Consider the following 12,710-nt stretch of genomic DNA (forward strand, 5'->3'; position numbering starts at 1 on the left):
TCATAAAAACGTATATAAAGGAATGCTCATGCAAATGTCTACAGCTCTGCTGTATTATAAACCAATGAAATTGGAGGTGGGCGGAGCGACACGTGCGCTCTGGAGCTACTCGTTTCAGGTGCTGTGTAATATCACTGCACCTGCTGCACCCAAAAAGTGGAGTGTTCCTTTAACACATTCAATAAAACATCAACATTCACAGTGCACCAATTTTGTTTAGCATGTCTCTACATGTATAGACAATATATCTGCTCTCTGTGATTGAAAGCTTTGCTGCTTGGGTTAGCGTAATTGACCGTAAGAATCATTATAAACACATATGTCCTCACACTCAACACCGTTTTCACACGCCGCATTGAACTATGCAAATCCCTTTAGAAAATCAGTGATATTGCATTATTTTTTTTATTTCTATGTTTTACTCTGCCTTAATCGCTGCTATGTCACTTATGCGCAGAATGGCTGTTCGTTGATATTTTGCCATCAGTAATAAATCACCTACAGAGAAGATGCTAGCGCGCTACAATGACAGCAGTTACACAATCAGACCGCAGAGGGGCGACAGAGAGCTATTTCAGAACTGTGAAAGATGCTGATACTGGTTTGTCAACTAGTTTTGCTCTGAACAGTCACATGAATGGCACTAAAGAGAAAATGTAAAAAAAAATGTAATGGTAAACAAAATGGAGTATGAAGATGATGGGATGTGACGGCAGTGACAGGATATGAAGTCAGCACTCCCAGTTAGTGGCTGTCCTGTTTTCCACGTTATATCATATGATTGTCCACAAGCAAAGAATCATCAGGGACAGTGACTTACAAGCATTTCAACTTGTGTAGAGCCCTTTAAAAGGACAGTTCACTTTCAAATTAAAAACCTGTCATTTAATGCACTCACTCTCATACCATCAAACCCATATGCTGTTGTTTTTACTCACTAAAGAATACATTTTGAAGATTTGTATGCATTTTTTTTCCCCGCTATTGACGAACACCTCAAACTGCCATTGAGGGTGAATAAATAATGGAATTTTATTATTTCCTTTTAAAGACACATGTATAATAATAATAATAATTATTATTATTATTATTGTTTAATAACGTATTATTATTAATAATACATTTTCTTTATTTTTTATATTTGACACTTTATTATTAATAACAATATATTATTGTAATAATAATAATAATACTTATTTATTATTTGTCAAATTTGATAATTATTAATCAACTACTGCAAAATGTCTAAAAGTACATTTCAGAGATTTGTATGCAGCTTTTTACTATTTAATTATTAGTAATAATTCTGTAATTTTATGTATTCACCCTCTTGTCATCCCAAACCCATATGCTATTATTTTTACTCCCAAATATATACAATTTGAAGATTTATATGCAGATTTTTGTTATTTGCCAACACCCGATCTGCCATTGAGAGCAATGAAAGTATTTTATTATTTCCTTTAAAAGACACGTATTATTATTATATTAATATTATATTTAATGTTTGTCACTTGGATATATAATAATAATAAGAAGAATATATGAATGTATTTTATTATTATTTTTAATATTTGATAAATATCGATAAACTACTGCAAAATATCTGTGTGAAAGTCTCAAAGGGTACATTTTGGAGATTTGTATGTAGCTTCTTGCTATTAATTTATTAGTAATAATTCCATCATTTAATGTACTCGTCCTCATGTCATCCTAACCTTTTATATAATAATAAATATAATACTAATTATTATAATTATTATGAATTTTCTTTACTATTTTTATTATTTGAGAATCATCAATAGGCTACTGTAAACTATCTTTATTTTACTGTACACAACAATTGCAGTGAGGTTATTGTAACTTTCTGATAATGTTTGCCATTACAAAGGACACATTTTGAAGATTTTTATGCAGTTTTTTGCTACTCATTTAATTACTTTTTAATAATAATAATAATAATAACAACAACAACAACTGTCATTGAAGGTGAATAACTCATGTTAGAATTTGAATCTTTTCCTTTAAAGACACATGCTGGCAACATCTGCCATTAAATTATTAAATATTTGTTGGAAGGTCATGAGAATGATCTGTGTTGTTTTGGAGGCAACACCGTCACATGAGGTTAATCTGTATCATTTATGCATGCTATATGGTAAACTTGATTGATTTCAGAGGACGTCAGATGACATTTACCAACGTACTGATCCATAGACATTTGTATGGTTTTCAAGGTGCAAGTTGATAAAGGAAGGGCTGCATTACAAAGCGAAGATTGACTCCTTAAATGCATAACAGTTCTGCTGGCGTTCACTAATGTTGATGTTCAGGTTGTTAGACTTTATTTCATGCTCCACTTCTCACTATTATACAACACTGAGGTACAAATACAAGACACAAACAGCCGGCTTCATTTATACAGAATGAGAACACAGTACATGCATGAAGAAACCAGCCAAGCCAAGAAAAACTAGAATATACGACAATGTCCTCTAACAGCATATTTGCTGTTTAGCATGTCACGCTCAATCCTTTTTTCCCCATGTGGTGGCCTACAATAACCCTCTTTGTTTGCCACCATGTGTGTATGGGCATTTGCGTAGAGTTTTGTGATATGGACTGTATGTCAACTCTGACCTTTTGTCCATTTTTCATTTTCATAATTGACCAGGCATGGCAGAAATGTCCATCAGCTAATCCTCTTACTGTGGCTCTAATGCCAGCTCTGTCCGAGCAGCACCATGTTAATGGAACAAGCTGCTACGAAACAGCAAGGTGGAGAACGGCCAAGTCCTTACGGTCCCCGCTGGCGAACAGCATGCAGCAAGTGCCGTTCCCTCTATTAAGCCCCATTAAATTAGTATTCATTTTAATATTAATTGTACACTTCAATTATTGATAGTTATAATGACTAGATATTATTGATTTATTTCTGATTATTACAGTTCATGCTTGAGGGAACAGTCTGAGGTGGAGGTGCACATGGCAGCAATTCAATATTAGAATTAGTGTATAGCATTATCTAGATCCGCATACAAAGGAATACTGTCAAGACCGGTTCTTAACTGGTGAGCCATGACCCAAAACGCAGCTGGCACTGTAAAAAACAAATAGTTTCAAAAAGTTATTTCAACTTAAAATAATTTGTTACCCCGCTGACTTAACATTTTTAGTTTAGTCAACTTGAAATTTTAAGTTACTTAATGTTAATATAAGTGACAACTGGAATATTTTAGTTGACTAAACTAAAAAATTTTTTTTACAGTGTTATCATGATAAGGCTGCAAAAGAAATGCAAATGTTCAGTGCAAATGATAAAATACAACTATATCTGTATAATCTCTCTCTCTCTCTCTCTCTCTATATATATATATATATATATATATATATATATATATATATATATATAAATATATATATATATACAGTATATATGATGCAGGAGTCAGCGTTCTAACGTAGACCCTGGAAGCACTGCGGCTTGTTTGCAAGCAGAGAAATGCACACGCATGCGTCGTGGTACTCTCATGAACATGCATCAAAGACTGACATGGAAGAAAATAAATAAAGTATTCTCGTAGCTTCATAACATTACGGTTGAACCACTGATGTCACATGGACAATGCCCTTACTACCTTTCTGGGTCTTGAACGTGGTAGTTCCATTGCTGTCTATGCAGGGTCAGAAAGCTCTCGGATTTCATCAAACATATTTCAATTTGTGTTCCAAAGAAGGTCTTGCGAGTTTGGAAAGACATGAGGGTGAGTAATTAATGACAGAATTTTCATTTTTGGGTGAACTAAACCCTTCAGATCTTCATCGGTAGGGGCATACGACCCTTGGTTTATGAATTATTAATTCATAAACAGCAGCACATTTGTCATTTGTTCAGACTACTGGTACCGATGTATGTATTTCTGTGTACAGGGGGGACAGCTAAATAGAAATACGTTTTGCCATTATTTTGCCTTCTTGGTCTTATTGCATCACATTCAATACAACACCAAATTCAAGGTTAAATATTATATATGTGACCCTAAACCACAAAACCAATCATAACGGTCATTGTTCCATTGATGTATGGTTTGTTAAAAATTAAGTTTTTATATATTTATGGTAGAAAATTTACAAAATAGCTTCATGGAACATGATCTCAATATCCTAATGAATTTTGTCATGAAAGTAAAATCCATAATTTTGACCTATACAATTTATTGTTGGCTATTGCTACAAATATACCTGTGCTACTTATGACTGGTTTATGGTCCAGGGTCACATATTTTGCCATGGTGCAGGAAACACTGATTCACACACTGGTTGTGTTTACTTTAGTTTGTTTTCTACAACTACCAATTTTGGTACAGTGCTGGGACACTGATGTCCAATATAAAATCTGGGTCCATTTAATAACGTCTAAGCATCCCAGCTTTACTGTGCTTAGACTACGTCCATTCTCATGTATTACAGTAGTGAATGAGATGGAGTAAATGTAAAGATTTGAAGTGTGTGTCATGTGCATGTCCTATTTTACTGCAGACATACACTGATACTCAGAAAACAACTTACTTCCCTACATTGTCCGAACCCTCAGCTGACTTTACAGCCTGGTGCTTCAAACCCCAAATTCTCATCAGCTGACCAGTCCTTGAAGCCTGAACCCAAGGCACACACTCACACACTGCTGTATTCAGACCATTCACATGATTACAGGCAGGAAGGCAGCATGACTGATAAACTGAGTCTCTACACCAGTACATAATACATCAGTAGGTCCTCAATGTTTAGTAAGGATTATAGTCAGCATGAAATCAAAATGGACAATTTACTTTCTTAGTAAGCTTTTCTTGATGCTTTCCCTTCCTTGTGTATTAATCTGTGCACCTTATTCCAAAGAAAAAAATGTTTGTCATAATCTCTCATCATATTTAATTATCGTGCTCCGTCTTTGAAAAATGTTTCTGTTGACGTCACTTAGGACAGACAGTAATATGTAGACCTTCACCCTCCTTATGCTAATCACCATCTCATTCCCAGAAAGCAGAAGTTCAAAAAATGACCTTGGATTCCTTGAACAAACCTTTTATAGTTTCAGCGTCATATTCAGGTATGAATATGTTATCAATTAGTATCAATTAGTTTCCATTGAATTATTGTTGATATCGTTAACTACAACAAATTAAAAAAAAAAAGTTTGTTATTGAAATAAAGATGAATTAAAATATGATTATAATTAGATTAAAAAACGAAATATAATCAAATAAATTGAAGTTTAAGTACTCAAAAAAGCTAAACAGAAATATTTTACAACATAAGTCGTTCCACACACTTTCCACAAACTACAAAAAATGCTGAGAACAAAACAACACATGGACAGCAGTTCGTTAAAATGTGACTGCTTATTGTTTTGCATGCAAAGAATGAGTGAGATGCACAGGAAAACAGTAATTATAAAAAATTCATAATAAGAAATAAAGAGCAGAGGCCTACAGTATATACACAAGTAGGACAACTATGAACAATGTCCTTTTTTACTTACATTTTGTTATAGGATCAAATAGAGTAGTGTACCCTTGATCATTAGCCAAAAAAGATCAAAATTTTACCACACAAATGTTTACACACATGCAAAGTTGTCCAACCTCTTGCAGTATGACATTTGTGGTTGTTTAACGAGGACACTGAAGCATATAAAAAGAGTTTGACATATCTAGGGGATAGTATGAGGCACAAATATGTCATTTAAAGGGGTGTTTACTTCGGAGTGGAAGGTAAGATGAAAGCAGTGGAGAAATAATTTATCTGTGCAAACAGGAAGGTTGGCTGTGGAGGGGGTTTTCCTCTGGGGTAAGCAAGGTTAGCTGGGGTGGTTGGAGCTGTCTTTGAAACGATGCTACGTGTTTCTGTATGCCAGTGGGGAGCTGCTGCTACCAGAGCAGAGTATGTCCCAGGAGCCGTTTTGTTCCTTTCTCAATGGCTTGGCGGTGAGCCCTTTGGACTCCTAGCTGGCGAGGTTCAGATGCCATGGGGAAATGTGGATCCGCTTCAGAATTTCTGAACACATTGGTAAATGGCTTGAGTGAGTTTTTGTTCCTGTTTTGGAGCTGTTCTCCCAGATTCATTTCAGTCAAAAACATTTCCACACTATTTATTTAGGTTTGTACAATCAACAAGTCAATTTCCACAAATGTTTTGTTAAACAAACATTAAAAAAATGAAAGTTTTTGTGTTAGACAACAATTCGTTAGAAATAGCACATACATGCTATACTTAATTACCCTTTCTCTTTATACAACAACACATGAAATAACAAAGAATTTCAACATTTGCTCTGTCCAATTACTGTAGGTCAACAAAATGTTTCATGTAGTCCCAACACAAAAGAGTTAAGATTCACCTAAACAAAATTTAACTTGAATTTTACACATTCATGTGGATTGAATGTAGTTAACTTTTAGAACCTTTAGGTTCTTTCTTGGCATCAGTGGTTCCATGCAGAACCTTTAACATCAATGAAACCTTTCCACTGCAAAGATACTTTATAGTGAAAAAAAGGTTATTAAAGATAAAATGTTTAAAAAGAATGTGAACAGTGAGAAAGGTCCTGTTTGTTGTGGATTATAAATGCACTAAGCACTTTATTTTTTGCACTTGTAATATTAAAATAAGATTTTCAGTACCTCTGCATGTAATCTTTTTGTGTGTTTTTTTTAGATACACAGTAAATGAATTTCCATTTCAGTTCAATGCTCCTGCATTAGGTGCATTGTGGTACTCTGATGAACGCACAAAGACTGACATGGACGAGAAGAAATGGATTAAGTCGTTATTTTTGTTTTCTTTGTGCACAAAAAGTATTCTCGTAGCTTCATAAAATTAAGATTGAACCATTGATGACACATGGACATTTTAACAATGTCCTTATTATATTTCTAGGCCTTGAACGTGGTAGTTGCATTGGGGTCAGAAAGTTCTCAGATTTCATCAGAAATATCTTAATTTGTGTTCTGAAGTTGAACGAAGGTCTTATGGGTTTGGAACGACTTGAGAGTAATTAATGACAGAATTTTAAAAAGATCCCACTTCTGAAATTATAACTATGAGTTTGTTGTGTTCAAGTGCTTTGTTGTTGGAAGGAATAGGAATCACGGAGGACACCATGTTCATCCTTACCTATTTCTTAGATATAGCTTATTAAGCCAAAATGTGAGATATTTAGTCAACATGCAATATTTTAAATGCTATGTAGCATTACATTCATTGCCAACCATATAAACTTCACCCATGTTAGTGTATATATTCACCACTCTTTCTTGACAGTAAAATAAATGTTGTTTTTACTGGGTAAAATACATACAAAATGAATCAAATATTTATTAATATGTAAATAATTGACTGTAAAAGATTTGTTTAAAGTATATGGCTCGCCCAACTTATCAATTATCTCTGATTTTTCAACTTCCACAATGAGGTTTGGCTATACTCCAGTTTCATTTACATCTAGAGCCTGATCCGGGTACAGCTGATGTAAACGGCTGTGAAGGTTTTGAGTGACAGCATTAAATCTTGCTTAATCATCCCTGCCTAAAGAGTCATCATTATTATCCCTGAGCCAGCAGAGCGGTAAAGGAAAAACACTCATTATTTCAGTCCAAGTTGGTTATAGTCAGAATGGATTTGCCAGGCTACAACAAATGTATATGTGAAAGTTGACAGTTAACATATAGTCCAACAACAAGGTTGATTCCACATCATTCTGCACTTAAATGCATGTACTAATGTATTTAGCACACTTTACATGGGAGAGAAACTTACTGTTCATCACATGTCTGTTCTTCAAGAACAATATTCACTATATCTCTGAAAAGCACAGGAAGCACAGGAGTTTCTTCAATTCACAATACCACTTCAGCCTCTAACATGTTAGTGTTGGTTAAAACAGTCACAGTCTTTCTTTGAGGCTTTAACATGGAAAAAGGCTCAAGTCTTTCGTTATTATCATCTGGGGAAGCAAGTCATCTGAACTAAACACATGATTCAAAGGAATGAGGGAGAGCAAGAGAGAGAGAGAGATAAACAGCATGAATCCTTCTTTAGTAAGGAAACGTACCAATAGGTTCCTGGAAAACCTTCTGTAGAAAAGCCTCCTGGAAAAAAATTTAAATGGAATAAATGTTCTGTTATTAACTTCAATACATAATAAATTACATTCTCCTGCTGCAGGACATAATTCTCATGACCATTTCTTTTAATATTGTTATACCTGAATGCTGAAATCTGTCGAGTGTTACCTGGGGCTGTGCTCCCACATACGTAGGCATTTTTTAGCAGCACACAAGATTCTTCTCCTTGTACATGTCATTAAATTATCCATTTGCTTACAGGTTAATTACATGTAAATGAACATGTTAACTGTATATTTACTGAAAATTAAATGTATACTAAAGTACTTAGAAGAAGACCAAGGCTAGTTGTCACATGTTTTACTCCAGTGAATAGACTATAGATTAGAACGTTAAAATTTCATTATCCTTCCTGTTAGGCCATCACATAGGAAATGAATGAATATGAAGTACAGCACATAAAACTTTTTTTTTCATTCAAGTATTTTGTACTCCAGTATATTGTATTCCAAGGTTTATTTCCAAGCTACTACTATAAATATATATTAATACTGGACTTTATGGTTGGTTTAAGATTCACAAAAAGTCTATAAATCCAAGCTCAAACAATAGTTATATGAATTGCTGATTAATTCATAGTTTTCATTCTTAAATTTAGGGTTTTAACCAGGAATCTATTAAGGTACTCTGTTCAAACATTTGGGGTTAGTAAGATCAAATTGATCAAAATTGACAGGAAATAAATTTATATTGTTACAAAATGTTTTCTGTTTCAAATAAATTCTACAACCCGAATTCCGGAAATGTTGGGACATTTTTTAAATTTGAATAAAATGAAAACTAAAAGACTTTCAAATCACATGAGACAATATTTTATTCACAATAGAACATAGAGAACGTAACACGTGTTTAAACTGAGAAATTTTACACTTTTATCCACTAAATGAGCTCATTTCAAATTTGATGCCTGCTACAGGTCTCAAAAAAGTTGGCACGGGGGCAACAAAGGGCTTAAAAAGCAAGAAATTTTGAAAAGATTCAGCTGGGAGAACATCTAGCAACTAATTAAGTTAATTGACATCAGGTCTGTAACATGATTAGCTATGAAAAGGGATGTCTTAGAGAGGCAGAGTCTCTCAGAAGTAAAGATGGGCAGAGGCTCTCCAATCTGTGAAAGAGTGCGTAAAAAGATTGTGGAATACTTTAAAAACATCATTCCTCAACGACAAATTGCAAAAGCTTTGCAAATCTCATCATCTACAGTGCATAACAGCATAACCTCGATGCCCAGACATCTTCAAACTGTTTTGAAAAGAAGAGGAGATGCTACACCATTGTAAACATGCCCCCGTGACAACTATTTTGAGACCTGTAGCAGGCATCAAATTCGAAATTAGATCATACGTATATACAGTGCTGCTTGAAAGTTTGTGAACCCTTTATAATTTTCTATATTTCTGCATATATATGACCCAAAACATCATCAGATTTTCATATAAGTCCTGAAAGTAGGCAAAGAGAACCGAATCAAACTAGTGAGAAAAAAATATTTTCTTTGTCATTTATTTATTGAGAAAAATCATCCATTACATATCTGTGCGTTGCAAAAGTATGTGAATCTTTGCTTTCAGTATCTGGTGTGACCCCTTTTTTCTGCACTAACTGAAGGTAATGTTTCTTGTCAATGCTGATCAGTCCTGCACAATAACATGTAGGAGTTTTATCCCAATCCTTAGAGCAGAACCACTTAAACTCCTGTGAACTGCTTGCTTAGGTCCTTCCACAACATTTTAATTGGATTAAGGTCTGGATTTTGACTCAGCCATTCCAAAACATTAACTTTGTTCTTCTTTAACCATTTTTTGGTAGAATGACTTGCGTGCTTGGGGTTGTTGTCTTGCTGCATGACCCATGTTCCCTTGAGACTCTGTTCTTATACATATGTCCTGACGTTTTCCTTCCGAATTTGCTGGTATAATTCAGAATTCAGTGTTACATCAATGATGGCTGGCTGTCCTGGCCAAGATGCAGCCAAACAGGCCCAAGCCATGATACTACCACCACCATGTTTCACAGATGGGATAACATTTAAGATTCTTAAGCTGGAATGCAGTGTGTTCTTTTCTCCGAACATAATAGCTTCTCATTTAAACCAATAAGTTCTATTTTGGTTTCATCCATCCATTAAACCTTTCTCCAAGTCCTCTGGCTTTTCCACATGATCTTTAGCAAGAAATTTTCTTTTTGGAGAACAGTGGCTTTATTCTTGCAACTCTGCAATGCACACCATGGTTGCTCAGTGTTCTCCTGATGGTGGGCTCATGAATATTAACATTAGCCAATGTGAGAAAGGCCTTTAGTTGCTTAGAAGTTACCCTGGGAACTTTTACAACCTTGCAGACTATTACACTTTGGAGTGATCTTTGTTGATCGACCACTTCTCAGGAAGGTAACAGTGGTCTTGAATTTCCTCCATTTGTACACAATCTGTCTGACTGTAGATTTGTGGAGTCCAAAATCTTTAGAGATGGTTTTGTAACCTTTTCTAGCCTGATGAGCAACATGAACTTTTTTTCCGAGGTCCTCAGTAATCTCCTTTGTTCGTGACATGATTCACTTTTCACAAACATGATCAGACTTTGATAGATCCCTGTTCTTTGAATAAAACAGGTCACGTACTGGCATTTGATCATCATTGCACTGACTGAAAACACCTCTGCACAAATGGACTCTAATTTCACCTGTAAATTAACTGCTAATCCATGAGATTCACATACGTTTGCAACTCATAGATATGCAATATTGAATAATTTTTCTGAATAAATAAATGACAAAGAAAATATTTTTGTCTTATTTGTTTGGTTGGGTTCTCTTTGTCTACTTTCAGGACTTGTGCGGAAATCTGATTATGTTATGGGTCATATTTATGTAGCAATATAGAAAATTCTAAAGGGTTCACAAACTTTCCAGCAGCACTGTATATATATGTGTGTGTGTGTGTATGTATGTATATGTATATATATATATATATTATTATTATTATTATTATTATTAAGCAGCACAGTTGTTTTCAGCATGATAATAATAAGAAATGTTTAGACTAGAGTATCGGCTCCACTTGATCAAAAATACAGTAAAAAGTAATATTGTAAAATATTATTGCAATTTGAATTTGTCAGCATTTGTTTTGAAAAAGAAATAAAAAATCTTACCAACGCCAAAATTTTGAACAGAAGTATAAGATTAATAAACAAATAAATAAAAATAAAAAAATATTTTAATAAAATATATATATATTTTTAAATTCTTCAAAAAACATATAGGAAATTTCTACCTATTTGAATTAATATTAGTAATCCCACAGTCATTATATTCACATGTTTAATGAAAGTTGTGATAAAATGTTGAGGTAATCTAGCTTTCTTATATTGGTCACCCTTAGGATGGATGTCTGGGAGGGAGGTTGCTGGCTCTGTACAGCCCTTGTCTTAAACAAACGTATACTGTCTCTCAGTATTACAACAAATCACCACAGCATGGAGAATTTCACCTCGTACAGTACCTCAGCCTAAATTCTCACCAGCTGACCTTTAAAACTGCACTCACCACACTCACTCATACTCTTTCACACACCCTCATACTGACACACCACTAGAGAATTCAGACCATTCACATGATTACAAGAAGGCAGCTTGACTTCTGAGCTATTCCACAACGTCTTTTGGCAAACTTACCCAGCGTGCACTGCAGGGGGCACACCGGTAGCATCAGTGTCCAGTAAATCTCGCTAACCGTCACACAGTCCTGTTCTTTTAGCCTGAAGAATGGTTAGCAAAAATCTGACATTAAAAAGCACTGACATCAGCCAGCGTAGGCTTTAGCTGGTGAAAACAGATTTGCGAGCATGCAACATCCTCTTGCTTCATCTTTTGTCTGGCAATGCATTTAGTTCTGGAAATTGAACGATGTCCCAGCAAAAAATACCGCTTTAACAGTCCACCCTGAATCTGATTCCTTGTTGTTGAGCTTTGACATGCACAAACTGATGTGCTGGGCTTAGCTGTTAGAAATTTGTTTAGTTTTGCACCGTAGTTTCACAAAAATTCATGTTTAATTTGTTTCATGTTTCTTTGTAATTGTTTGTGAAATTTACTAGCAAATTGTGATTGAGTCTACACCATTTCTAGGCTACACCAAGGAATAAATGAACATTTGCTGAAAATGTACTCATCCTCAGGCCATCCAATATATAGATGAGTTTGTTTCTTCATCAGAACATTTGCAGAAATTCAGCCAGATAAAAACATCACAATAATCCACAAGTAATCCACACAAACTCCAGTACAATCAATGTTTTGTGAAGTGAAAAGCTGCGTATTTGTAAGAAAACCATTAATACAAACCATTGCTTCTAGTCTTCTATTCACAATATTGGTTTCTCCAGTGAAAACGTTGCGTCATCTGAATCAGGAGAGACATCTAACACCATTTATAAGCGAAAACCATCCAGTTCTAAACAAATATGTTGGTGGATTTTGATGTGTGAGGACAACAGGGTATAGAGTTTTCTTCTGGGTGAAGTGGCAT

This window comes from Barbus barbus (assembly GCF_936440315.1).
Source record: "Barbus barbus genome assembly, chromosome: 30".
NCBI classification, from domain to species: domain Eukaryota; kingdom Metazoa; phylum Chordata; class Actinopteri; order Cypriniformes; family Cyprinidae; genus Barbus; species Barbus barbus.